This window comes from Phocoena phocoena, chromosome 21, assembly GCF_963924675.1.
Source record: "Phocoena phocoena chromosome 21, mPhoPho1.1, whole genome shotgun sequence".
Lineage (NCBI taxonomy): Eukaryota > Metazoa > Chordata > Mammalia > Artiodactyla > Phocoenidae > Phocoena > Phocoena phocoena.
The window spans coordinates 7,183,974-7,209,885 of record NC_089239.1 but is presented as its reverse complement, the minus strand read 5'-3'; positions in this window follow the sequence as shown (position 1 = coordinate 7,209,885).

Below are 25,912 nucleotides of genomic sequence, written 5' to 3'. Positions count from 1 at the left end.
ACATCATTTATAAAGAGGAATGTGCTGGGTTTCAAACTTTCTCCTGAAAGCCAAAGTCACCTCACGGAAACAAAGCCAAATCACATCGACCCATCTCCTTCCCTAGCTGCCCAGGAAACTCTTGCCTCCTCCCCAGCCCAGGTGAAACCTGCAAGCCCCCCTAAAACTCCCCATGAGGCTTTTGTGTTCACACAATGCAGGTGGGTGTCAAGGTTTGGGGGGAACGTGCCCATGGCTGCCCGGGAGCCATCAATGGCAGCACAAAGCTCCCCCTCATTCCTGCATGGCAACCCCGCCCCTTTGCGGAGACCTCCAGTGGATGGCTCCCCCTCGACCCTAATCCCAGCACTCCCTCCCCGATGGCTGTAATAACACCAGCTGTCTGTTACTCAAACTCTGAGGAGGAAAAAGCACTGATTATCCAAATACAGTCATTAAAGGGGAAATGTGTTTTTAGGACTGTCAGAGTGATTAATGAGGGCTAGCAGTCTTTGCAAATGCACTTGTTTAGTCTAACTGGCAGCTTCTATTTTCCTATTGATTTATTGCAGCCGTTGCCGGGCCTCGGTGTGTGCGGAGTCAGGGCACTTCACAACTGTGCCCTGTTTAAACAGGAAAAGCACGCACCGTTTTGTCCAGGAGGGAGGGAACAGCCTAAAGTCTCTCCCCTCGGTTCAGTCTCCAGGGCCCCAGACCAACAAAGAAGACATTAAAAACCTGCAGCCCAGAGAGAGAGAAGGAAACTGCCTCCCCTTGGTCGTCCCCAGTTCCAAGGTCAGCGGAGGTGCACCCTGGCCCCTGGACAAAGCCCGCCCTATTGTCACACTCAGCATGCCCGCATCCTCTCCTCCGGTCCCCCCAAACCAGCTGTCAGCCACCGGGTCCAAGGACAGGAAAGGCACCCAGCAGAGAGGGAGGCCAGGGAGGGGGCCAATGGGCTCAGCCAAGCTAAAAACAGAACCGAAGCAACCCCGTGGTCCAGGGGCGGGAATAAGGTCAGGAGTTTGTGGGAAATTGATGGAGCCGCGTGGTTGATTTCAACATTTAAAAAGGGGTGGGGGGGGGGCGATACAAGAGCGATATCGACTTCGTTACACTTGTATGGTTTCTGTTTTGACAAATGATGTACCCAATGACCAAGATAGAGAAATGGCAGCTTGAACATAGGGACCCAGTATTGGGGAATTAAGACTTCCAGGAGGTCGATCACCAAAGCAAACAGAGTTTACAGGATTCCTGGTCCGTGCCCAGCGCAATGCGGGGCGTCGGGAGACACAGGAGAAAACTCAGACCATGTTCCTACCCAATTTAGTTGGACGAGACAAGATATACCCATGAGATGGAGAACAAGACGGTATCTATATCACTGCCTTTATGCCAGTCTAATAAGTGCTGAGCTGAACAGTGCAGACAGTGGAGAACAGGACAGAATATAAGAAGGGGCTAGCTGTGCAGATTGACAGGCTACAGAAGATGGAGGGAGAGCTCACTGGGGCTGACACTGGGGACCCTCCCATGGGAGCTCCATTCTGTTGGGAGGCTCCCCAATTCCTCGTAGGCCCATCTTCTTCTGAAGGCTGGAAGATGGGTGAGGCCTTCATTCCATCGTGGTGAGAGGGCTGAGCCAGAGCCCAGTGATTTCCATTCTCAAGCAGATCAAGGAATAGGCCTGCCTAACCAGCTTGCGCTTTCCATGGAGAATTCCAGACCTGGAAATGGTTTGTGCTTCTTCCTAGATGAAGTGTCTTTACAAGTTTTCCCAGGGGTGGTGGCATATCACCAGCTTTATTAACACTTCCCAAGACAGGAAAAGCTGTCAGTGGATTTGGATCACAGAGGAGCTAGGAAAGCATTCTCTTCAGAGAAAAGAAATTGAACCTGCTGACTGAGAGGAAATGAAGTGACCGTATTGTTCAAAATGGAGACCAAGAGTGTGAGTGTACTTTGATAGCTTGAGGACTGTCCTGAAAAGTCCAGAGAGTGTAGTCATCATACGTATAGTAGAACGAGCATTGAAACAGAAGTCAGAAAACCTGGATTTTGCTCTGGTTCTGAAACTTGATTTCTGTGCGACCTTGAATAAGTCACTTTATCTCTCTGAGTCTCTTTTTTTTCCCATTTCTGAAATGAAGTTGTGGCACCTTGTAATTTTTAAGCCCCTTTTTTTTTTCACATGAAGCTTTTTTTTTTTTTTAACTGAAGTATAGTTGATTTACAATATTAGTTTCTGGTATACAACATAGCAATCCAATATTTTTATAGATGATACTCCATTTAAAGTTATTAAAAATATTGGCTATATTTCCCCATATTGTACAATATATCCTTGTACCTTATCTATTTTATACATAGCAGTTTGTATTTCTTAATCCCCTACCCCTATCTTGCCCCCCTTCCCTCTCCCCACTGGTAATCACTAGTTTGTTCTCTATGTCTGTGAGTCTGTTTCTGTTTTGTTATATACATTCATTTGTTTTATTTTTTTAGACTCCACATGTAAGTGATAACACAGAGTATCTATCTTCCTCTGACTTATTTCACTAAGCGTAATACCATCCAGGTCCATCCGCATTGTTACAAGTGACAGAATTTTGTTCTTTTTATGGCTGAGTAGTATTCGATTATATATATATATATATATATACCACATCTTCTTTATCCATTTGTCTGTTGATGGACACTTAGGTTGTTTCCATATCTTGACTGCTGTAAATAGTGCTGCTACAAACATTGGGATGCATGTATCTTTTTGAATTAGTGTTTTCATTTTCTCAGGGTATATGCCCAAGAGTGGAATTGCTGGGTCATATGGTAGTTCTATTTTTAGTTTTATCACAAGCCTCCATACTGTGTTCCATAGTGGCTGCACCAATTTAATTCCCACTAAAAGTGTACAGGTGTTCCCTTTTCTTCACATCTAAGCCCTTTCTAACTGGAATATTCTATGAGTTTATAAAATGTTTAAAGGGTGAAGCATGGTGGTCAGAGTTGGGCAGGTTGCTGTGACACTGGTTCCCAGTCTAATGCAATACTGAAGTTCCCATCAGCACAGTAGAAGTGGAAGACCCAGAAAAAGAAACCTTGTGACTTTACCTCAGTGATGGAGGGTAGGTGGAGAGTCCACAAGAAGAATGTTGTAATGTGGACTTTCCATCCAGGGAACTGGGCCCCAAAGAATGAAGCATTAAAATATTTTTTCAGGGCTTCCCTGGTGGCGCAGTGGTTGAGGGTCCGCCTGCCGATGCGGGGGACGTGGGTTCGTGCCCCGGTCCGGGAAGATCCCACATGCCGCGGAGCGGCTGGGCCCGTGAGCCATGGCCGCTGAGCCTGCGCGTCCGGAGCCTGTGCTCCGCAACGGGAGAGGCCACAGCAGTGAGAGGCCCGCGTACCACAAAAATATTTTTTTTTTTTCATTTGATGAAATGCTGAGAATAGGGTGATGCCGGTATTTCAGCGACTGCTTGGTAATTAAGTGGGTCAGACATTATTATTTTAAATAAGATGAGGTTAAACCGAGGTCTACAAAAAGAATCCATTTTTCACAGCCTCCATCGAATTGCTTTTGGAAAATGGGACTGGCGATGGAAGAAATGAAAGGCAGATAAAAATCAAACCACAGTGGGGGGACCTTTGCTCTGAGTGGGCAGTGGCGATCTCCATAGCTCTTTGGAACATAAAATAAAATGATCCTCCTGGAGTTTAAATCAGAGCCAGATTTTAGAAGGGAAACAGTCATTTGGAAAATGTCACTGCACGTTCCCCACATCCTATTTGTTTTCCTGGGTATGTGGATGTGTGAATTCTTGTGGAGGGGTGGGGGGCTGGGCGGGGGGTGAGTTATATACAGGTTTGTCCATAAAAGGAACTAACACGACTACGCCACCATGCTTATCCTTCTCACTCACAGCTTTACAACTTCAAATACAGGCAGCACCAAACAAGTGTACAATAAGCCAGGCATACCCTAGAGCACCTCTAGGAGCATCACTTTGTGTGCGCCATGGCACAGTTAAATATAATAATATGTGCTGGGCATTTAATATTTACAACAAGCCTCCAGGTCACGCTGATGAGAAAACTGGAATTTGGAGAGGTTAGGGAAATCGCTCACGATTTCACAGTTAAAGAGCTGTGGAACCAGGATTCCAACACAGTCCTGACTATAAAATTCTTTGCACTGAGTCAGTAGCTTCCGACTTTGTATCCAGGTGGGTTTAGATGCTGCAAATGGATAGGATCGGGGGAACTGTCCCATCAGAATGTCTTGGCCAGTGTGCCTACATGTGTTGGGACCTCGCTGGACACCATGCAGTTGAAGGTACCTGGGTCCTTCCTTCCAAGAGCTGAGACGCCGCTGAGTGTAGTGGGTTTGACTCATTTGTTAAACATTACAGAATGTCCCCTGCATACCAGGTACAATTGTCTACTCTGGGCACTAAAAAGGTGAGAGTGACCCTGGCCCTTGCCTCAAGGAGCTTCAGTTTACTAGGAGATAGATGTATAAGCTAATTAAGATATGATGGACTAAGGGCTTACTAATGCTGTTGCAATAGTCAGTATAGGCTAGATTATGCTACAGTAACAAATTAACCCTGAAATCTCAGAAGCTTAACGCAGCAAAATCTTGTTTTTCACTTACACTACATCTCCATCGTGGGTTGACAGGGATCTCTGTATCAATCCGGATTTGACCAGAGAAGCAGAACCAATAATACAGTAAGGCATTTATTATAAGGTGTTGGCTTACACAATCGTGGTGGCTAGCTAAGCAAGTTGGAAGTCCGTAAGGAGACAGGCAAGAAGAGAAGACCACAGCAGGCTGAAACTCTACTGGCATGAGCCCTTTGGAGTCTCTGAGCTCAGGGAAGCCTCTTTAAAAGGGCTCACCTGATTAGGTCAGGCCCACCCTGGATAATCTCCCTTTTGAGCCACTTAAAGCCAACTGATTAAGGACTTCAATCACATCCACAAAATTCCTTCCCAGAAGCAGAGTTTGATTAAATACCCTGGACTCTCGCTCAGTCTAACCAAGGTGACACCTCAGAAAGCATCACGGTGTTGCACATAATTAATCAGGACTCCTGACATCCTCAGTGGTCACAGCACGGGGAGAGCTGGAGGTCTTGCAAGAACACAGCTCAGGCCAAAAGTGATACATGTCACCTATGCTCATAATCCTCTGGCTGGAACTGGTCACACGGCCCCTCCTAAGTGCAAGATGTTGACCCTCCCTTGTGCACACAAGGAGAGGGGAGCTGGAGAGTGGTCCCCCACAGGCGTTGTCTGGGTGCTCTGATGGCTTCCATCTTGCCCTCCCCATGCTCAGGGCAAAACTGAGTTTGTAGCAAGATGAAGGCATGTGGTGACTGCCAAGGGCCACACGGTAGGTCAGAGAGAAGCCAGGAGAGAACTCAGTTCTCCTTCACTCCAGCCCACCTCCATCCTTCTTCCTCGGACCTTCCCAAACAGAAGCCCTTCCAAACCCACAGAGCCCTGTTCACCTGGAGGAAGTTTACATTTGAAATCGTAGGAAACAGGCGCAGGGATGGAACGCTTTAGCCAGACACGGCTGACCTCCCTCCTGTTGGGACAGACATCCCAGGGCTCTGAGACCCTGAAGTTCAAAGAGGTTCGTGACCTTCCGCATAGCTTGTAGCCCTGAGGCAGCATATTAACACCTCCTCCTTATAGGAAGGGTAGGGACCTTCTGTGTATTGGACTCTAGCAAAGCTTCCATCTGTGAAACTTACAAAAAGCTAAGGATTGATTCAACGTGATAATGATCAATGGTCACCAACGAACAGGTGCCATCAACAGGATGTCCTCTTACGTTCAAAGGAAAAGGTCTGGGCAACAGGACCAGACGTGGCCTTCGTCCTTCTCTAACATTTACTGAGTGCTTGCTGTATGCTAGACATTGCGCTAAGTACTTCCATACAAGGTTTTATTTAATCCTGGTGTCCATTCCCTGCAGTAAGTCTACTCTTGAACACATTTTGCCCAACATCACAAAGTCAGTAAGCATTAGAGGCAAGATCCCTACCAAATCTATCCGATTCCAAAAACCTATATTCCTGCCACCAGAGCCATCCGGCCAAGGTCGCATGAGGAAGCTCCACGACCACCCATGACACCTGGCCTGGGCTGCGTTAGCTGGGGAGGGGGCGTTTGTCTGAGTCCTCCAAAGGCCCCAGGTGGGTGGGGGCAGGATAGGCAGAGCCTTGCTGACCTCTGACCCTCTCCTCTAAAGACCACGGGTCAGAAAGAGACATTAAATCCCCTGATCCCAGACTCACTTCCTGAAGTCACGACTGAGCCTTGTAGAATCTCCTGTGGAGATATTTCTGGAGAACCTGAGAAGTTCTCTAAACACTATCAGAGGACAGAAGATGCATAAGACATGAGCCCGCACATCCAACTGTTTGCAATCTAGTAGGAGAACCAGAACAAACACATATCGATAACATGAAATAACGTATGACATTAACAAATGAACGGGAGCTGCGAAGAGTGCCAGGCGTTTGCAGCAGCCCAGGAGCTGGGAGGACTCACTTGTTCACTCAGCCCCCGGAGGAAGAAGGAGGGGCCTTCCAGGCCAGTGCAGCGGCCTGAGCAAAGCCAAAGCTGGAGTTTGCAAGGTGTATTGAGGACGTCGTCCAGCCCACGCCAACCAGCTGCCATCTGCTGGGAACAGGAAAGCACTTACAAACGTAATTTAAGGGAGTCTTTGCTTGGGGCCACCAGCATAAGTGTGGTCACCCAGCAGCCTACTCCAAGGGGCGATGGCCTCAGTACAGACACAGTCCAGTGAAGGGGCTGCAGCAGAAGGAAAGGAAGGCTCTTTGCAAACTCCAGCTCAGGGCTCAGAACTGAGACATGCCTCCCACTTGCTGGCCCGGGTCACCTTTGTGACAGCCACCCACCCCAGGCTCTCCTGCTCCAGGCCCACCTTCCTGGATCCACTTACAGCCTCGGGGCCCAGAGCACAGAGAGGGGCTGGGGAGCCTCTTGAAGATGACCCTGACCGGTGGGGTCACCCACGCCATCCCCAACCTGAGCCTCACCTGTCTCCCCTGACCCTGCACCCTTCTCTGGGGGCACTGGAGGAGAAACTGTTCTTGGAAGCATCCTTCTTGGCACCCCTTGACCCCAACCATCACCCCCCCACCCCATCCCTCCCCGATGCCATTCCTCCCCCACCACACACACACACACACACACACACACACACACACACACACACGTGTGCTTGCGCCCCGCGCCCTTCCCCTCTCGTCCTCCCCACCCCTCCCCCTCCATTTGTGTCAATGAACAGCTCCTTTTATCTATTCTGTAGGTACAAATGGAGCTGTCAAATCTGATGAGGGGCTTGATATGACAGGCTTTAGGAGTCAGGACCCCTGGAACAGAGTATGCCTTGTCTGTCATGGCCTGCCCGCCACTTTCCATAATGCCCAGACTGATGAGATTCTGAGTAGGGCCCAGCACATTTTCAACTCTATTTTGGGTGAAAACCCTTCTTGAAAGATCTTGAAAGGAGCTGGCAGTCCAGCCGCCCAGATGATTAATGAGGGTTGGCTCCGCTGGATGGATTTCTCCGGGTGCCAACAGCCGTCCTCCCGACAGGCCAGAGCCTGTGGCCGTCGACTTCCCCCAGCACTGCTCCCTTCCAGCAACACCCCCCAAAAAGCCTTTCCCCGAACCCTCAGACATCCCCCCCACCACGCCTCACCTCCGCCCACACCGACCTCCGGCCCCGCATCTCTCCGGCCCGTGCTGAAGCAGCCCGGCAGATGGAAAAAAGTTAGACATCGCAGCTCGGTGAGGTTTGGCTGGGCGCGCAGGGCCCGCCGGGGAGCTTTGCAGGCCTGTGGGGCGCGGAGGGGGCACCGAGATGGGGTGAAGAGGCAGTGACCTAAGTTCTCCTTGAGCGCCGTGTCACACGCCCCCATGGTCAAGCGTGGGCCTGTCTACTTTTTTCCCATGGATCTCAGGAGCTCTGGGGACAGAAACCATGGGGCATCTTACACCCCAAAGAGTCAAGCATCAAAGGCCTTATTTTTCTCTCATTTCAGTGTTTCACAGAGGGGACCTTTGGAACAAGACAATTCTTTATCGGGCAGGACTCTCCCATGCAGGGCAGAAGGTTTAGCGTCCTTGGTCTCAAGGCACTGCTTGCTGGTAGCTCCTCCCCAGTCGTGGAGACGACCCCAAAATACCCTCTACAATTGCAGCGCCCCTGGGGGTGGCACCAGCCCTGGTACCTGGTGGTTGAGGTCAAGAGCCTCCCCTCCATCCCTCGTGCCTCGAGGGCCTCGTCCACTCCACTGTCTCCTCCAGCTCTCATCCTCAAGCCTACTCAGAGAGGAGACCCCTTGAAAGTCAGGAAAGAGGAGGTGGGGTGTGCTCTCACTCCCCATAGCACTAATGCTCCCCCTTTGCCACTCGCCTCAGGCCAGCCCCGCTCTAAACTCTATTTTCTTCCCTCTTCTTCTGCTCTCTTGTCTCCCCAGCAGACTGTGGCTCATCCATGCGTCAGGGAAGAGAAGGGTCCCCGAAACTTCCTTGGGATTTCCAAGCTCAGAATCCTTCAGGAACAGGCTGGTGGTGGGCAGCTGGGATTGGGAATGGGCTGTTTGGTTCTTTCTGGAACATCCATTTATTTCTTTTTCAAACAGGCTCCTAGGTCTGGGGACTCCATCAGAGGAGAAGCTGGTCCCTGGAACCAGGGCTGTCACTCAGGATCTCTTGTGGGGCAGGCTAAGCCCCTTCCACAGGGCCAGACCATGAGGGAGGGCTCCCAAGAATGCCAAGCCATGCCTACTCTCCTCTCTCCCTCCCTTTTTTTTTTTTTTTTTTTTTTTTGCGGTACCCGGGCCTCTCACTGTTGTGGCCTCTCCCGTTGCAGAGCACAGGCTCCGGACGCACAGGCTCAGCGGCCATGGCTCACGGGCCCAGCCGCTCCGCGGCATGTGGGATCTTCCCGGACCGGGGCATGAACCCACGTCCCCCGCATCGGCAGGCGGACCCTCAACCACTGCGCCACCAGGGAAGCCCACTCCCCATTTTTTTAATTGAAATATAGCTGATCTACAATGTTGTGCTACCTTCAGGTGTACAGCAAAGTGATTCAGAATATACAGATTCTTTTTCATTACAGGTTATTACAAGATATTGAATATAGTTCCCTGTGCTATACAGTAGGTCCTAGTAGTTTATCTATTTTATATATAGTAGTTTGTATCTGTTAATCCCAAACTTCCAATTTACCCTTCCCCTCCTCCCCCTTTGGTAACCATAAGTTTGTTTTCTAGGTCTGTGAGTCTGTTTCTGTTTTGTAAATAAGTTGACTTGTATTGTTTTTTTTTAGATTCCTCAGATATATGTCTTTCTCTGTCTGACTTACTTCACTCAGTGCGATCATCTCTAGGTCCTCCCATGTTGCTGCAAATGGCATCATTTCATCCTTTTTCATGGCTACTCACTCCCCATTTTCTGTTTTCCCTTTCCTTCTGAAAAAGAGAGAGAAGTCCCATAGTCTCCCTATCCCCAGGCCACTGGGTAAATGCCCAACCAGCTCTGAGATCATCCAGCCACCAGATGGACACAGCTCATGCATTCCATAACATCTCCTGAGCAGCTACTGCACACCAGGCATGGGGCTAGACTCCAGGCATACGATCATGGGCAAAAAGACACTCAGCGCCTGCCTTCATAAAGCTTGCAGACGAATACGGAGGGAAAAACTAAACCAACCAATATATAATTAAAAACTGCGGTAGCAGCAATGACAGAAATTGTTTCACAGCGCATACACGGCAGGTAACAAGGAACCATCGTTTAGAACTAAGGTCAGGGAGAATCTCTGGTTACGTGACCTTTGCAGCCAAGCCTGAAGGATGAGTGGGATCAAGTAGGTGAGGCGGGGAACTGTGTCTCAGGCTGGGAAATCCACACCCGGACGGCGGCCGGATTCTCCTGTCATGAAGGAACTTTCCCTTGGAGCTGTGCCTCCAGAGAAGGACAAAAATTCAGCCTGAGCCCTGGAAGAACCCGGAGCGGGACGAGTTGGGAGGAGAAGGGATGCCGCCGAGAGAGAGAGCATCACCATCCAGGCACCACCAGCCGCAGAACCAAGGCAGGGCTGCAAACCAGCACGAGCCAGAGGGAGATGAAGGAAGATCCGGTGCTGCCGGGACCTCTCCGGTGACTCACAGGGACACCCTGGGACAGAGCTTGGAGGTTCTTCTAGCTCCCGGAGCTGTGGCATGGACAGTTGCTGATGGAGACAAAAATTAAACTGGTGATCACTCAAATCAACCTATAATTACAGGGTTCTTGCCTGGAGTGTGAAGCTTGAGGGCAACCTCAGCCTTCTCTCTTCCTGCAAGATACCTTTTTAATGAAATACGCAAGGGTGCGTTTCTAACTCTTGGAAACTCATAGGCCTTATCTACCCAAGGTCAAACCTGTAACCCCACGTTCAAGTCCATCAGTAAGTGGTTCAAAGAGACCAGTCCATCAAGTTCTTCCTTCTCACTCCTCCTCACAAGTTCACTGGTCTTTTTACCATGACCACTTGTGGTTTTCCCTCGCTCTGAATCCCTTGAGCCCCTTATTTTCTCTTCTGTCTAGTCTTTCTCTATGTGAGGACCCCTCGTTGCCCTTCACCGGCCCATAAATTCCCTAAAGGTGAGATGGATCTTTTATTCATCTTCGTGTCCCCTGCGTGCCTGGGACAGTGCCAGGTACGTGGTGGACAGTCAGTGGAAGTTTGCTGAATTCTACTTAATTGCGAAAGGGCTAAAATATTTGTCAACATCTTTGAACTGAAGTCCTTAGTTGGGTGAGAGAAGAGACCCCGGGGGTGAAACTCAGAGGAGGGACAAAAGATAGAGCCACCAGGGAAGAGAGAAAGAAGGCATGCCCTCCAGCGATGCCCAGTGACCAGCTGTTCTAGAAGCCTTTCCTTCTCATCAGTGCAGAGCAGGAGGGGTGGTCCTGGGGGCAAGGCGGTCGCCCTGGGGACTCTGGCTGGAGTGGCAAACTCTTGAGGTAGGCAGAGGAGACGCACTTGGGGACGGAGCTGTCAGTGGCCTGTGTCCTCTACCAACTCACAGGGGTGGCTGAAATCCCCCACTCAACTCATTCCTTGGAGTTAAAGAACAAAGTCCCGTAAAAACATTATAAAATGTGCACGTGAAAAGGATGGAGGCAGAAGTCAACCCTCTGGAGACATCAGTGCTCACCTGTTCGGGAAAGCCTCCACCCGGGTAGGCAGAGGGCGGGGTCTGCAGGGCATGAGACATCAGAGGGGTGAAGGAGCCAGGTCAGGAAAGCTTCTGGAAATGACCGTTCTCCTACATGCTTGTGCCTCTTGGAAGAGCTGGCAGCTGGGCAGCACACGTTCCAAGGATGCAGAGGAAGAGCACTCCCCTTCAGAGAGCAAGCCTGGGGCAACACAGCTTCTCTCTCTGACCCTCGTCCCACCCACTCAAAGCCACCACCACGAGGGAGGGACCTGGGCCTGTGTCCATCACTGCAGCCCCAGTGTCCAGTCCAGTGGGCCCTCAGGAGATAGTTCTGGAAAAAATGAATGAATTAATATGGCTATAGAGAGGTGCTGAGATTGGACCCCAAGGAGAAATAGTCCTTCCTCTCTGTTCGGCAAAGGGACCCAGAAGACCAGTGGAAGTTCAGACCCACATTCCTGGAAGCGATCCCTGAAATTAGTCAAGTCCCCCAGCTAGCAGACACAGGTCCACACCTGAGGACGCACTTGACAAACTTACCCCACCAGCTTCTGAAACAGAACCGAGCTCCCTGCTGTCTTGCAGAATTTCTTCAGGGAGAAAAAGAATTTTCCTGGCCATTGGGCCAGAATAGAAAAACAAGGCTACATAAAACAGCCCTAGGAGGGAAAGGGTAGGCCAAAAAAAATATGCTCCTCTCTCCCCTATTTTTTTAGACCTGGGCTTCTTTCCGCAGAGCAGGGGGGAGGGACTCAGCCTAAAGACCCCCGCCCCCTCACCAGGACAGAGGCCCTCACAGGCGGGGAGTCGAAGAAAAGTTTTCCGAGACTGATTACCGAGAGGGTAACTGGGCACACGGAGCACATGTGAACAGGCTCCTCGTTTCCAATTCAGGACTGTCAGATGGTGATTAATGACTAACAGCCACAGAGCGGCCTTGATTGCCAAGTGCCGTATTGTTAATGCTGACATTTAATGATGCCGGACACGACTCCAGCACAATTCCACACCATCATCCGCAAATAGCACTCGACGGACTTAATTGGTTAAGTGTTTGTGTGTGTGTGTGTGTGTGAAAGAGAGAGGGAGGTATAAAGGGCAGAAGAAAGAGGTGAGACGTCTATGTGTGAATTTGCCCTACGCACACGTCTATATTTTAACACGTGTCACCGTGTTGTCCCACGAGGTGGAGAGAGAGTCCGTGTAACTGTATCTGCAGACCCGCAATATCAACCCCAACAGAAAGGTCTCGGACACAGCGAAACCCCCCAGCCCGCCCTCCGCACTGGCCACACCATCTGACCCCTGCTGTGGTCACCACCACCACCGCTGTCTCTCAGGGGCAGCTGGGAAACCGGCATGTTTGTGAAGTTAAAGCACATGAGAGCGCGTTGAAAGAAGAAGTTGTCTAGAAGTGGGCCTGGATCCAGGGCTCCTGAGAAGCCACTTTTTCACTGAACTCAGATCAATGGTCCCTTGGCCGCCTGACTGGGCCAGCCCTCTGCTGCCAAGAGAGAACTCTGCCCCGCATTGCGGAACTCAACCCTCTCTTAGGAGAGGAACAGAATCCAGCCTATTGTTCTAGAAACAGAGTCCCGGGCAACAGGGACAGAAAGACGGTGCCCAGCAAGGATTCTCGGGGCCCACTGAGCAAGGTGTCAGAGGGCACAGGAGAGGAGATCAATTCAAGGAATCCGTATCCATGGAATCCCAGCCTTACCGGGACAGAGGGAGGGAGGGGAAACCCAGGTAGCTAGCAATCAAGTTGGGGAAACAAGTGGATAGAGAAGGACAGCCTGGACACCAATGCTGAGGCCGGGTGAGCAGCACGGCGCTCAGTGCCACCGGCATTCAGAGGAGAGGTGGGTTCAGAGGAGGGGCTGGAGATGTCTAGAAAAGGCAGGGAATATGCAAAGCGGTCTGAAAGATGGCAGCCCTCAGGTAGAAAGAGCTGGGAAGGCCGTTCTCCAGGTGAGGGTTTCGAAAAGTTGAATTCCCCTTTAAAGCCTCGTTCCTCCAAGTGTGGACATAAGACCAGAAGCATCGCCATGGGCCGCGAGCCTGTTAGAAATGCCGAATCTCAGGCCCCAGCCCAGACCTGTAGCTCTAAGTCCTCATTTGAACTAGATCCCTAGGGCTCGCACAGTCAAGTTTGAGAAGCACTGCTCTAAATGCCCTGCCCAGGAAACCACAGGCAGAAGCAGGCTTGACCCAAGGGCCTGGTGTCTGCAAGTCCCCTGACATTTGCCCACAGGGCTGCTCACCACAAAGGAGACACGGGCTCCCCACATAGTCCCCGTCTCACTCCCTGGGGCCCTGTGAACCACGGCCGGAACGCTGCAGAGAATCATCGGTGTGGGGCCTGTTGCTTTCTTCCATTTGGAGCACAGACCCAGCTGGACGGCCGGCCCGACTCGGTTTTTAGGCTTTGCTACAACGGGAAGGCCCCAGCCAGGTGGCTTTGCAGGGCTCACTTCCAGCTGATCCCCCCTGGGGACTGAAGGGAGTGGGTCACAGGAGCAGGGGACTCTCTCCTGTGAGTGTCCTGGGTCTGGGGTCTTTGCTCCAGCCCAGGCGTTGGGACAGAAATGCCCCATGCTGAGGAATTCCGTTCATCACGGAGGCCACCTGGCCGGCCTTCACTCCGTCAGGCATTCCTAACCTCCCCGACTGCCCTGCTCCAGCCACCCTAGCTGTGGGAGGGTCAGCCTCAGAAAATAATAATCAAAAGCTAATGTTTTTTTTTTTTTTCTTGTGACTCTGGGCCTAGGGGTCCCCCTGCTGTGACCCCACCTTCCAAACCCCTTAGATGAACCAGCACATCTGCCCTGCCTGGGTCCCTCCTCTTTTTTTTTTTTTTTTTTTTTTTTTTTTGCGGTATGCGCCTCTCACTGCTGTGGCCTCTCCACACAGGCTCCGGATGCGCAGGCTCAGCGGCCATGGCTCACGGACCCAGCCGCTCTGCGGCATGTGGGATCGTCCTGGACCAGGCACAAATCCGTGTCCCCTGCATCGGCAGGCGGACTCTCAACCACTGCACCACCAGGGAAGCCCGGTCCCTCCTCTTTGAAACGACAGATGGGTATATGGACTTTTTCCCCTAGCTGCCCTGTTCGTTCTCCTCCTGCCAAATAAGGCTTCCCCCAGCCTCACTAAATGCTCCTGTGACCTTGATCCTGGAGGCTGACCCCACTCTGAACTTGTAGGAAAGAACTGGGAGCCCAGAGACCTAGTTCTAGCTCCCCTGCTCCCTGAGTGGCCCGGGGTGAAGCACTTCAGATACCTGTGCCTCGATTTCCTGCTCACAGAGGGAGGGGACTGGATAAAATGGATAATCTCGAGGGTTCTTTTCAGCTGTAACACTGATTTTATTTCAGAGGATTATCGTGGGAACAAGGATCACCAATGTTACGCTACATTGAGGAGTTTACAATGAAACACATGCATTTGGCAATAAGGAATCTCCCTTCCTGGAATCGCCCACCAGTCTGTGTCTTTGTAAATGTCCCGTTGTCTTCATGGTTCGTGGTTTCCTGGACAGATTGGGAGATACATGAGGGCAAAGTTGACGGTTTTTATTTCTTTTGTATCCTTTCTCGGTGACTAACCCTCAGAGAAGCCACTCAACGATGTTGCTGACTAGGTGACAGCCCGCTTACCCTCCTAGCTGCGTGTTCATTTAAATGGACCTGTAAGAAACTGAACAAAAACTGGCCACCTTTGCTTCTCAGCGGGGGAAGGTAAAGAACCTCTTTTAAATATTCATGTCTCAGGGCTTCCCTGGTGGCGCAGTGGTTGGGAGTCCGCCTGCCGGTGCGGGGGACGTGGGTTCGTGCCCCGGTCCGGGAGGATTCCGCATGCTGCGGAGCGGCTGGGCCCGTGAGCCATGGCCGCTGGGCCTGCGCGTCCGGAGCCTGTGCTCCGCAACGGGAGAGGCCACGGCGGTGAGAGGCCCGCGTACCGCAAAAAAAAAAAAAAAAAAAAAAAAAAATATTCATGTCTCACTTCTCTTAAGAGGAAAAACATAGTTTGCCCCCTTAAAATTAGCTGGATTTGGAAATTCAAATGGAATTTTTAATACTGCCTTGCAAACGAGCACATACCAGCATGCCCAAAGCTTAACTCCATTCCCCAAGTACTGACTGAGTGTACTGTGTGCTGAGAGCCAAGCCTCTGCTCAGGAGAAGGGGGAATACGGAAGAAATACTATAAAGTAACAGAATTTTTTAACAGACATAGGACTTAGACATCAAAATAAATCCTGTCCCAAAATACTATAAAGTAACAGAATTTTTTAACAGACATAGGACTTAGACATCAAAATAAATCCTGTCCCAAAATACTATAAAGTAACAGAATTTTTTAACAGACTTAGGACTTAGACATCAAAATAAACCCTGTCCCACTCAAAATGGTTACTTTGGAATGACATACATTTATTCTATTCTCTTACCTTTCTCGAAACTCTTTGGAACTCTTTAAAAACTGTCGTCAAAGCCCGTCACATACTTTATTGGCAATGACGAAGCTGTGTGTTGATTAGGGGACAGAAATGTCTCTCGAAGCCAAGCTGGATGGTCAGGCTTATTCAGTCAGGTCAAGAATCTAAATAATGGGCATCTTATAATGATGCTCTTAATCGCACACAGGAATAATGTGCCCCCTTCCCATGTGAACGCTTTGAAGGTCCTCTTTCACTGACTTGCATGAGCTCAGCTGTGTCTGTAAAACCTGATCTCATGATGGACTTCCTGGCTTCTACCCCCAACCCCCATCGGCTGTTCTCAATCCAGCAGCCCAAGAGGTCTTTTAAAACCATCACTCAGATCACGTCACTCATCTGCTTGAAACTCTGCAAGGGCTCCCATCTTACTAAGAGTAGAGGCCAAAGTCCATAGGGTGGTTCTGAGACCCAACGTGGTCCAGCTCCCTGCTCCCTGTCTGGCCTCCTCTTGCACCACTGTCTCCTCTGTCACTGGGCTCCATCCACGTGGCCTCCTTGCCGCTCCTCAAAATGCCAGGCGTGCTGCAACGTAGCAGCTTTGTTCTAGAAATATTTTCTCTGTCTAAAGATCTTTTCTCCCAGAGATCCACTTGGGCAAATGCCTCATTTCCTTCAAGTCTTTTTTCAGTTCTCACCTTCTCAATGAGACCTCATTTCGCCTTGTATTTAATACCTCTATTAATAATGCCTTGTATTTAATACCTCTATTAATAATGCCTTGGGGATTTCCCTGGTGGCACAGTGGTTAAGAATCCGCCTGCCAATTCAGGGGACACAGGTTCGAGCCCTGGTCCAGGGAGATCCCACATGCCGCGGAGCAACTAAGCCAGTGCGCCACAACTACTGAGCCTCCTCTCTAGAGCCCACAAGCCACAACTACTGAGCCCGTGTGCCACAACTACTGAAGCCCGCGTGCCTAGAGCCCGTGCTCCGCAACAAGAGAAGCCACCGCAGTGAGAAACCCGTGCACCTCAATGAAGAGTAGCCCCCGCTCACCTCAGATAGAGAAAGCCCGCACGCAGCATTGAAGACCCAGTGCCACCAAAAATAAATAAATAAATAAAATTATTTTTAAAAAATAATAATAATGCCTTGTATTTAATATCTTCCATTCAATAACTCTATATGCACACACAGACACACATGCACACTCACCTACACACACTCACTCCTGATACCCCTTACCCCGTTCTCCTTTTTCTTTTATCTGTGGTACTTTTACTAGACTATATAATTTATCGATATATTATTTATAGTGTTTATTGTTGTCTGTATCCCCTGGCTAGAATCCAGGCTCAGAAGGGCCAGTGTCTTTGTCTGTTTGATTGAATCCCAAAAGCCTAGAACTGACACAGAGCTGGCACTCGGTAAATATATGTTGAATTGAACTGAATTGAATTGAATTGAATGATAGGTCCCAACTTATATAAAGTATAGTCCCTGTTTCCAGTTGCTTACAAATCTGATGGTGAGACCTAGAGAAAGTGACCGAACAGTACAAAACCACTGACGACGGTGTGGAATCCATAGTGAAGCTGTAGGAAGTGTGGCAGGGATGCGTGCAGGGCTGAAGGAGGGGGAAGGGCTGAGCTTTCTATCTAGCCGAGCGAATCTTCTTCTTGTCCCCGGCACATACCCCAATCATTTCAGCCTCTACTCATATGCTCATGTCATCCCTCTGCCTGAAGTCCTCTATCCTCCCTGCCCCCTTCCCCAAACCCCACCACCCATCAACACTCAGCCCAGCCCCTTCCTCCACACAACTTTCCGCAATTGCTCCAGCCCTCCCTGACTTCTCTCTCTTCTGAGCTCCGATAGCACCTACATCAGGTATCAGACCATTTAGTCTTTAAATAGAAACACTATGTTCTAAAAATGTCCCCAGCTCGGGACCACATCTTCTGCTTCTTCCCTCTTTTTAATAAGACTGTGCAGTAGAAGCGATTGGCATGAGTGGCACAGCTGGTCCGTCGACAGGCAGACAGAAAAGAGGCGGGCATTCCAGGCAGAGAAAACTCAAAAGCAAAGATACCGTGGTGGGAATTGACGCGATGGGTGGAAAGATATTACACCCATAGTTCTCAGCCCACCCGAGATTTGAATCACCTGAAGGTATCGCCATGTGGGGACCCCTACCCGAGACCAATCTTATCGATAAGAGTATCAGGGAATGTGGCTTAGGCATCACTACTTTTTAAAAGCTCCCCAAGTGTTTCTAACGTGTAGGTAGAGGTAAGAACAACCATAGTATTAGAAAAAAACAGAAGGAAGTAAAAGAAAAAGGAATGTAAAGAAAATGACAAAACAGACCTAAAAAGCTGTCCTTTTCCATTTTGTTCCTATGAGTCGGTCATGGGAATTCATCTTGGTCAGAGGAGTCTGGATGGATCAGCTGGAGACAGACCCTCCTATTCTCTGCCATGGGGAGAACAGACAGCACCAGCTAACGCGGGCCAGGCTACGGTCAATCTGTACCCGCGGGATTCAGAAAAGTTCGGGGAAACTAGAGGATCCGTTTAGACCACTCGAAATTTTATGTTACAATTTCTCCCCGTGCTAGGTTTTAGCATTCGGTTGACTCTCTCTTATGCCTGCCCATCCAAAGAGCCAAAAAGAAGTATGCAAATTACAGTCAGGCTACCATTTCCGAAATTCCTGGCTAATTCTAAGCGCCGCTCTTCCCTCCACATCCTCTGAAATGGAGCAGAAGTTAAGTTGCACCTTCTCGCTCTAAAAGGTCACATGGCTCAAGTGCATTGAAGAGCAGGCCGGTAACGAAGAGCCAGCGAGATCTCGCCTGGACTGGTGCGTCACCTTTCTCCGCTGGTCCCTCCTTGCCTCTGCGGACCAGGAGACCCAGCTGCACTTCCCGCGAGCTGCCTTCAGGGGGCGCCAGTGCAGACCGGCCCGCCCTCCCACTCTACCCACTGCCTGCACCTCCCACACGCAAACTACCGCTGTCACCCAAAGTCGCCTGTCGCCAAATGCTACGGTTAGGGATGAGGCTGACAATACATGTGCCTGTGGGAAAGGATACGGGGCTTACATTCAGAGCAGGGAGTAAAGGATTGAGATGAAAGCTTTTCCCGAGCTGAGATCTGCTCAGGAGAGATGGGGGGGGCGGGAGGGGTGGTCCGGTAGGGGATGGGAAGAGTAGGAGAGGAACAGAAAGGGAAATATGTTGGCACTTGGTAGCTGAAGGAGGGAGAGATGGGATGCAGAGAGTGAGGGGGGAGGGTGTATAAAGACGAGGCTGGGGCGCTGACAAGTCTCCCCAACCCCACGCTCGCGCTGGCCAAGTCCCAGCCTGGATCCCAGGGGGCCGACCTCGGGGGCGCCTCCCGGCACCTTCTCGCCCCCTGGTCCCTGTGCTGGAATCTGCTCTGGCCAACCTGCGGCCTGTCCACGCTGAACGCGGCCTCTTGAAAAGTGAAGGGGGAAGAGACTAGCCCCCAGCAGCGAACCCCATATATACCGAGAGGTAACTTGAAACCCCAGAGCTGGGCCAGGGGAGGAGGGGGAGGGGAGAGGGGGGGAGAGGTTTTTCCACTTCCATTCGCAACTGTCAGGCGGGTGATTAATGACCAACAGGTTTGGAATCGCCTTTATTGCCAGATCAGTATTGTTGCCCGCGACAGCTAATGAGGTTGGACAGGCTTCTCCTCGCTGAGCCTTATGGGGCCGGCTCCCTCCCCTGCAGAGCTCACAAGCCCTGCCAGCTTTTGTGCGCTGGAATGTTCCAGCCCCACCAGCCCCACTTCATTCTTCCAATACCACCTCCCCCCAAGGCCCTGAAGCACCATCTCACCCAGACCTGCCCCATCCACAAAGGAAGCTGGTACCAGGGGTTTCCCATCCCCAGCCAGCTCAGAGAGACCCATCTGTTACACCCACTCCCCTAAGAGCCCTCTCCCCACCCCTGCAGGAGCTGGAGCCCTGGCATTGGGGGCACTGGTGGAAAAAAAGGAAGGGAAAGGAACAAAAGCAAACCTTAGGGAGTTTAGGCTGAAGACAAGGGGAAGAGGCTTCTGATGCCTGCTCTAGATAATCTGAACAGCGACCTTCACAAGCCATTCCCCCAACAGCTGTAAAACCCAAGAAGTGTGTTTGTTCCACACTTACCACTTGAGTCCAGCAAATATGTTGAGGGGGTGAGGGTGGAGGAGTGAGGGAATTTAAGAAGGGAGGTTTAATAACAGTCACTAATGATTTTTAACCAACCACCTTAAGCCTAGTTACACAAAGCCAGGTTTCAGTGCAAAACCCAACTTGGTCCAAGGTCTCTGGGTCAGGAAATACCGGCTTTGTTTTCTGCTCTCTTCCAAATAATCTTTACCTTCGTGCGGGTTCGTATCTTGATACGGTTTAGCACGTGTTTGCCTGAGGTTTAATATTTGAAGGAGTCGGACCAATGTAATAAGCAAACAGCTTAAAAGGCCCAGAAAGACCCCCCTCAGCTTAAAAATCTATTATTTTTCGATGTGATATAAATGTATTTTGCTTCTGCTCAGAGCAATTTTCCAGTTTACTCTTATTAAACAAGGAGATGGCTTAGCAGAGTCCTTGATTTATGAAACGCATACTAGATTCATTAAAACCTTAAAAGATTTAATACATTTTATCAGGACATTAAATCTGGGCAGGCTTTTTAAATCAAATACCTGCCGTATTTCATCCCCCACACCCTACACACTTACTCAAGAACACTAAAATGTGAACTGACAAACATTATGGGTGTTTCAGGCCTGATTTCTAAGTGGCGTTAAAGTTCTCCCCTCCAGGATTTACAGCCCGGCCTCTCCCCATGTCTGATCTTCTCAAGAACAAGTCATTGGAGGTCATTTCAGGAGGATGAGCTGAGATCTACATTCCAAACATATACACAAATGTTTCTGCCTCTCCTGTTCCACAGCCAGGGGTTTTTACCCACAAACCTTCTCCAGGACCCACCAGCAATAACCTCCCCCCCATCTTCCATCTTCCTCCAGAACCCCTTCTGGGCTCTGCTTTCATTCATCCACACTCACAGCATCTACCCCATTCTCTACTCCCCTGGTTCTCTCAGCCCGAACAGCACGTCCTGGATACAACATCCATCACACTTTGGGATGCCTGGAAAGCTTGCTGTCTCGTTCTCAATCCCCCCCACCTTTTTTAAGTCTTTCTATACAACAGTGGTTCTCAGCTGGGGACAACTTTGTCACCACACACACACACACACACACACACACACACACCAGGGGACATTTGGCAACGTCTGGAGATATATTTAGTTCTGACAACTGGCAGGGGAGGGGAAAGGATTGCCGCTGGCATCAAGGGATAAAGGCCAGAGATGCTGCTAAACATCCAACAAAATGCACAGGACAGCCCGCAACAGCAGAGCAACAAACAAACAAAAACAAAGAATTATCCAGCCTAAAATGTCATAGTGGAAAGGTTAAGAAACCCAGCTGTGGAACCTTAACAGGTGTAAGTGGTCTCCCCCTTCTTCTGTGCTTTCATCACTTAGGATTTTGACGTACAGCTAGTAGATGGTCAATAAAATGTTTGTTGAATTGAACTAACTTTCTCTCCTGATACACTGACATTTTCCAAATTCACAAATAGAGGGAGGAAGTATGTTGCATTGACCATCAGAGGGATCTGCCCACGACCTTGAGGAAGTGACTTAACCCTCTAACCTGCATGCATTCATCTGTAAAATGGGGTGATAGTGAAACTATCCTCATGGATTACTATGAGGATCAAATGAGCTAATGTAATTTATTATGTTATTCAACAAACACTTATAGAGTGCTGATTATGTGCTAGGAATAATTTAGCACCCCTGGGGTGGGCGACACAAAGGTATATAAAATGAAACCCCTGCCCTCCAGAAGCATACATTCTTAGGAGAAGTACTGACATATAACCAGCCTATTTCAGTATGCTAGAGTGACTGCCACACAGGAAGAAGGCTCAGGATACTATGGAAACAGAGAGGAGAAGCACTTAGAAGGGTCTTGAAGGATGAGTAAGAGTTGGTCTATTAAAACCCAAAAAGCAGAATGAAAGCTGGAGGGGTGGGCTTCCCTGGTGGCACAGTGGTTGGGAGTCCGCCTCCCGATGCAGGGGATACGGGTTCGTGCCGCGGTCCGGGAAGTTCCTACATGCCGCGGAGTCACTGGGCCCGAGCCTGCGCTCTGCAGCGGGAGAGGCCACAACAGTGAGAGGCCCGCGTATCGCAACAAAAAAAAAAAAAAAAAAGCTGGAGGGGTAGGTAGGGGATCACATAATTAAGAGATTTGAAATTTTTTCTCTAGGAAACCTATGATTGGGTTTTTAAGAACACATGGGGCACTGATTTAAGCTACAAGGTGGACTAAGAAGGTCACAAACATTAGATTCTTACAACAATCCAAGTGAGAAGTGATGAAGCCGGAACGAGGGCAATGCACAGAGAAGAGGGTACGGGGTCAAGGAGTAACCAGAACTTCATAGCTAAATGGATGGGGCAGATTAAGATAGAGGCAGCACGTCTGGCTTTGTTGGTTGAGTGCATGGTGATACCTTTAATGAAGGAGCATGTTGGAGGAAAACCTCGAGTTCAGGCTGAGATACAATTGGTTTCCCTCCATCCGACATCTAATGAGATGGCGTGCTAGTCTGTAACTCACGGCTATCAATATGCATTTGGGGGAGTCATCAACAACCCCATAATTAGAAGACTGAGAACACAAGAGACCTTCCAGAAGGAGAAGGGAAGAGCAGGGGTTCAAGGAGAGAGTTCTGGGGAATCAGTGAGGATGCACTCATGATGGAGACTACAGAAGGAACATTCTGACATGGAGGAGGAAAACCAGGCGGGTATGGAAGAAAGGAGTCTATCAATGATATAGAGAGATGTGTGGATAAATACACACAGACAAAATGCCATACAACCTTTTTTATAATTCCTAATATTGTTATGGATTCAAGTGAAGGGGCATCCCAGGCAAACCAAACCAAGCCACACCTCACACCACCAGGCCCCCTGGCATAGCTTCCCAGGGTAGCTGGCTGCTTCCTCATCACTCCCCGAAGGCAGTGTGGACCTTGACCAAGCCCCCTCTCTGAAGACTTCCTCCCCTTTGCCCTCTGTTTTCCCATGAGTGAAATAAAAGGGTTGGATTAAGATCACAGCCAACGGTGTACATGTCCATCAACAGCTGAGTAGGTGAAACAAATTGTTGTACAGCTGTACAATGGAATATTACACAGCAATGAAAAGGAATGAACTCTATTCAACAACATAGATGACTCGCCAAATAATCATTCTGGGTAAAAAAATAAAAGCCAGACAACCCCCTCCCCCCAAAAGAGTAAATACTGCATGATTCCATTTATATAAAATTCTACAAATGCAAAGTAAGCTAGAATGACAAGTTGTTGCTTGGGAATTAGGGAGTGGGGGTCACAGAGAGGACTTGGAGGGAAAGATTACACAGGGGCATGAGGAAGTTTGGGGGCACGATGCATGTGTTCGTTATCTCGACTGTGGTCATGGTGTCACAGATATATATGGATGGCAAAACTTATCAACTTGTGCACTTTATGTGCTTTTTATTGTATGTCAATTATTCCTCAACAAAGCTGTACAAACATATAATCACAAAATGATCTCTAGGGGACTTCCAACTGATTTCCAACTCAATTTTGTTTTCATGATCCCTCTTTGATCCCTTTACAGAACTCTCTTCAAGAAACATCATTAGCCCCAAGTAAATATGCTTGTGCTGTTACAAGGCACCAGTCCTAGGTTTGCCAGCTGGAAAAATTCTGAGTAACCCTCAATGATTAAGGATGCAGTTCGTCACTTCTCTTCCCCCCCAAGCTCACCAAAATCTTACTGGGATCAAACGTCCTAAAAGATGACCTCTATTCTCTGTGTAGGGCATTAAGTAAAGAAGAAAAATCAAAATCAAACAAAAACTTTTTCCACCATCTTCCACTCTTGTGATACAAATGAACTGAAGCCAGAGATTTTAAGAGTCGCCTGACTCCTTTGGGGCTAACATGGTTGTTGATGAAAAGGGCTCTAAATGTGAAAGAAGGGGTCCCTTCCAGCCTTGGAGTGACACCCTCACCAACAATTAGTTTGTTGGAGGACTAAACAGCCATCCAGAGATTGGGAGATGCGGATGGCTGTGGCGGGAATATTTTTTTTAAATCCTGTTTCAACTTCCAACTGCAAAATGAACCAGCCCAATTTAAAGTTTCGCAACTTCTGACCACTGATCTACATTCCTGAAAGGTTACATATGAAATAAATGTGGTAAGTGTGTGTGTGTATGTGTTTTAAGTTGCATCATCATTCTCTAATTCATTTACTATAATGAAGAAAGAGACTTGGGGTCATTTGAATTCTGCCTTAGCAACTTACAAGCTTTGTGATCTTGGACAATCCCTTAACTTCTGTAAGCTTCAACTTCCTCCCTAAAATGGAGCTGAACTCAAAGAGCTGAGCTGAAAATTCTACAAAATGAGAAAGGCACAGGGCCTGGTACATGGAAAACATTCAGTAACGCTTTATGAAATCTGTATTGTAAATATCTATGGGGGTGTCGTTTTGGAGTCTCACATCTCTTCCTCTGATAAGCCTTCATCTGGTTACGACTCAAAACCACGCAACTTACAGCTCATCGTTCTCTCACCTCCTGTCACATTAATAACTGGAATCCACAAAATGGCAAGAACACATTAATGGAATTCCCTATTTAAAACAGCAACAGCTAAAGCTTATTGAACACTTAAAATGTGCCAAAGATTGGGCTTCCCTGGTGGCGCAGTGGTTGAGAGTCCACCTGCCGATGCAGGGGATGCGGGTTCGTGCCCTGGTCTGGGAGGATCCCACATGCCGCGGAGCGGCTGGGCCCGTGGGCCATGGCCGCTGAGCCTGCGCGTCTGGAGCCTGTGCTCCGCAACGGAAGAGGCCACAACAGTGAGAGGCCTGCGTACCGCAAAAAAAAAAAAAATGTGCCAAACGTTGTACATCATTTTCTTGGTTTGTCATTTAATCCTCGCAACAGTCCTATAAAGTTCATACCATGATCCCCATTTTACAGATGAAGAAACTGAGGCACAGATAAAGTCTTTTTCCCAAGGTCACACAGCTAATAAGAGGCTGGGTGGCCCCGGTGGTGGCCCAGGATTTAAATCCATGCAATCTGACCATGGGGTATCTGCACTTAACCACTACTCTCTACTGCAAGCTTTTTATAAATTTATTTATTTTATTTGTTTTATTTTTGGCTGTGTTGGGTCTTCGTTGCTGCGCGCTGGCTTTCTCTAGTTACGGTGAGCGAGGGCTACTCTTCGTTGCGGTGCACGGGCTTCTCATTGCCGTGGCTTCTCTTGCTGCAGAGCACGGGCTCTATGTGCACAGGCTTCAGTAGTTGTGGCGCACGGGCTTAGCTGCTCCGCGGCATGTGGGATCTTCCCAGACCAGGGCTCGAACCCGTGTCCCCTGAATTGGCAGGTGGATTCCTAACCACTGCACCACCAGGGAAGTCCTGCAAGTTTTTTTTTTTAATGGATTTTTAAACACATTTGTTTGACTTTGGTTAAACAAATCATCACAGACTTACCTCCGGGGTAATTTTGGATATTGAGTCATGACAATCACGGGTCTCTTAAGGAAAGAGTTTTCAGAAATGTTAGATTATCATTTAGTTATGGCCGTAGGTAGAGCCATAACTAAACAACAGACACCTGGTAAAAAGCCTCCTGAGAACGAAATCCCACCACTTCCATTCATAGTTCATTTCAAAGTTTAATAGTCAGGAAATTCTTAAATGACAGCTAATTTAATTCCTTTATCTGCACGCTAAGCCCCATTCCTTGGGCTGATAAACCCCAATATTTCCATTTCTCTTATTCATTCACTCAACTGTTGAGTAAACATTTACTAAGTGTGAACTATTAAACCTTTATTAAGTGTGTCGGGCCCAGTTCTATCACTGAACACGTGGAGAAAAAGCTCTCAGGTTCTGATAGGATCAATCAGGAAATTGGTCAAGTTTGTGTGCACGATGCGTGTGTTGGGAGAGGGGGAGATTTGCAGTGACAGGGTGGGGAGAGGAGAAACCCTCTTTTATGGAGGTGGGCACAGAGCTCCCCAGCAGCGCCCACTTGT